The following is a 3840-nucleotide window of genomic DNA, read 5'->3' as shown; positions in this document are numbered from 1 at the left end:
AAAGCCTATCTACGGTAGTCTTGTAACTTGTTTCTCGCACAGCTCAGATGTGATGAGCATGCAGATTGGAAACACTGTTCCACAGCAGACCAAATGTTATTTAGTCATCAGCTAAATAAGAACAGCCTGACCAGGCTACAGGAAAAAGGCAAAAAGGTACAATAGATCGATATAGAATCACACAATGGTTTGGTTTGGAAGGGACCTTGAAGATCATCTCATTCCCACTCCCACCACCCAGGTTGCTCCGAGCCCCGTCCAACCTGGCCTTGAACACCTCCAGGGATGGGGCAGCCACAGCTTCTTGGGGCAACCTGCCCCAGGGGATCACCACCCGCACAGCAAAGAACTTCTTCCTAATATCCAATATCTATACAAGCTTGATAAGATTGACTAGAAAAGGGGATATATCTCACCAACGTAAGACCCATAAAACCTGTTTGCAGGGCATCAACGTGATCTTGGACAAGGCTGCATGACAGTCTGCAGCACATAGTTTAACGTGAAAAGCCTAGAAAAATAATTTCTAGTAATAGCTAGGTAAAGAGAGAAAGTAAAGCAGAGTGGCAGTACCTGCTGGCTTGTTATGCAGTATTAACGTACAGTATTTTTACTGGGGATTGCAGTGCTAAATAAGAAGTCGGGAAAATCAAGCCTCAGCTGTACAAGATTGTTACATGGTCTTTTGTGTGTGCCTTGGAGACCCAGCCACTTTGTAAGAAGAGGAAAATTGAGTTGACTTTCCTTTAAACAGGAATGGAATGTTGAGCCTATTGAGTCATTTTAAATTTACAGAAATGTAAGCAAGAAAAACATGGACCTAAGAAGTTCGCCTGGCAGAAGTGAACTGCATAATAAGTGCAATGCTTATAACCAGAAAGGTTACAGTGACCTACTTGGTTGGGAAGGAAGGAAGGAGCCTTTTGCCAAGCCGGAGCACCGAGAGTTTGCTAGAACACTGCCAGGGAGAGCACCAGGGGTGGGCAATGACATAAATATAGTCATAAGCTAATAAATGGCTGTGTAAACAACAGGAACAGTCAACACTCTTGTTTGAGTAATATGATGAAGAAAAATAATATGTACAACGACTAGAATAAGTTATTAACAAATCAACTATAGGGGGAGGGGGAACCCCGGAGCTTTCCAGAGCCCCAGTTTGCTCATGTGAAGCCATATCAATGTAAATAAGAAAAATTGTTTTGATTTTAAAGTTTAAAAAAATGAACATTCTTAATTGTGGATTCTTCTATTATTATGTAGCTTTGCAGCATAATTTTGGAGTAGCTGGTCAAATGCCAAATAACAGTAAAATAAAGAGCTGTTAACTTGGCCATTGTCTAATTTTAGTTTAGGCAGACAATCAGCAAGAGAATTACTCCACTCAGGGGCAAAAGAGGTTCTGACAATAAACTGCAGGAGAGGGAAAAGTTACAAAGAAAAGTAAATACAGACTAACAGCGATGACTTCAGTGCTCGGGACGCAGGAGGCAGACACCGGGAGCAGGCTGTGGCAGACGACTCTCCAGCAGATCGCAAAGAGGAGGTGGGACCCCAAACCCCACTCCTGTGATCAAATAACTCCTGTGGTCTGGGCAAACTACACAATAAAATAACTCTGGGGAAACAGCATTATCAGGCAGGATACCAGCCATGTGTGCAGCACGGGAACACCAGTAACAAGATACCTCCTTATGGGCAGCAAGCAGTGGTCATGGTCTTGGCTGCACGCTCGTCAATGCCCCCCCAGCACCACGCAGATCCCCCGTGACAGCGCTCAATGCCCCTCACCATCTTCTGCCACTCTGTGTGCTCCTGGAAGAGAAGAGCCTTTTTTAAAGCACAGACTGAATCAAGAAGCACTGTCTCACTCGGTTTACAGCTTTCAAATCAAACCATCGCAGGTTGAGGTTTTTTTCCCTTATTCAGCCCAGTTTTCCACATGGGGGATTAGAACATCTCTCCTATGAGGAAAGGCTGAGGGACGTGGGGCTGTTCAGTCTGGAGAGGAGAAGACTGAGGGGGATCTCATCAACACTGATCAGTCCTTCAAGGGAGGGTGCCAGGGGGATGGGACCAGTCTGTTTCCAGTGGTGCCCAGTGACAGGACAAGAGGGAACAGCACAAACGTGACCATGGGCAGTTCCATCTGAACCTGAGGAGGGCCTTCTCTGCTGTGAGGGCGGCAGAGCAGTGGCACAGGCTGCCCAGAGAGGTGGGGGAGTCTCCCCCTCTGGAGCCATCCCAAACCCGCCTGGACGCCGTCCTGTGCCACTGCTGGAGGTGCCCCTGCTCTGGCGGGGGGTGGGATGGGGGAGCTCCAGAGGGACCTTCCAACCCCCACCAGTCTGGGATTCCATCTAGGGGCTGCCTTTCTGCCAAGCCTCAGAAGCGCCGTGAGCAACCCCAGCACGTGTGAAGCGCAGCTCCACCCCTCAGACCAAGCCGATACTCACAGTCAGGTCATTTTCCCCCAGCTACAGCCTCTTCTCTACCCTCCTCATCCAAGTCACAGAGCTGCTTTTTGAAAGGTTTTCAAGGCTTCCATACACAAAAGAGGAGCTGGCTTACCCACTTCTCGAACTATTTTCCTTTAAATTATCAGGCAGATTCTTTTTGAAGACATAGAAACCCACCCATCCCTCCAAGATGCCCCTTGGACCATCCAGCACAAAGCCTGGGGCTTCCCGGCACGTCAGCTAAGGAGCCAGCAGGGCCCCGTACAGCACATCCTCCGCTCAGCAGAGCTGCGCACAGGGCAACAAGCTCCGGAGAAACAAGAGCATCACCCTTAATGACAATAATCCACGAAGGGGGGCTGGGAAGCGTGGACTCACCAGAGGCAGCATCCCTCCAGAAATCATGTCCCAGGTGGAGCAAGAAGATAGAGTGTGCTCCACTCCTGTTAAGTAATGACCTTCATTCTGCATTTATTCCAGCTGGTTCTTCCCTGATCCACTTAATATTCTCAGCTGTAGCTAACAAGCTAGTGCGGCACCGGGTCTCAAGTTATTTTGCTGCAAGAGTCCATGAAAGAAATTGTGAAGGCAAAACTTGGTTCCCAAAGCAGGGGATTTCCCATCAAACAAAAACATAGGGAAAAAATTATGAAAGGATTTTGCCCCTTAAATCAAGTGTGAAAATGAAAAGCTGTGCTCCTAAATGTTATATGCTTCTGCCACGTGTGGCACAAAAAGAAAATCAAGAACTACTTAAAACAAACACATTCTACTGTCTAAAGCACTCTCCTTGCAGTGACCTTGGCATAGAGTTTTGTTAAGTTGACTCCAGTAAAGATAAAATCAATTTGAAAAATGATTTCTATTTATTGCATCTACATCTTTACTGAAAAGCTTTTTCCTTCTAAACCCACAGAAACTGGAACATCATGATGGCCGTGAAAGAACATGGATAAACAAGACAGACAAGAATTAGAGATTGATGCAAAATTTATGGCTCCTTCTGGACTAATAGGTAAACTCTCCACATTTCTCAAACATTTGAAGTCTACTGCAAGCGCTGATGATTTTTTTAAGTGAAAGGAAAATATAATCTTATTTTACTTTCTTTGGGCTTAGTTATGAAAACATTATGTTTCTATTAAGAAAGCAAGCAGTTGGTGTTTATCTTCCATCACTTATCACAAATGTGATTTGAGCAACAAAGCCATTATCCAGATGTTTGCTGGTTTTTATATTTTAGCCTTGATGTCTTACTATTTGATCTGCTACGTGAAAAGCAAGAGGCGGATCCCCAGGGGCTCAGGTGGCATTCCTCTCTCCTGGCACAGCGGCCCATGGACATGGGTGTCGAGGAGGTGATGGGCACTGCCGGAGCCTC

Source organism: Charadrius vociferus, unplaced genomic scaffold, assembly GCF_000708025.1.
Source record: "Charadrius vociferus isolate BGI_N301 unplaced genomic scaffold, ASM70802v2 scaffold38, whole genome shotgun sequence".
In the NCBI taxonomy this organism is placed as follows: Eukaryota; Metazoa; Chordata; class Aves; order Charadriiformes; family Charadriidae; genus Charadrius; species Charadrius vociferus.
The sequence above is the reverse complement of the archived record's forward strand: the minus strand, read 5'-3'. Positions refer to the sequence as shown.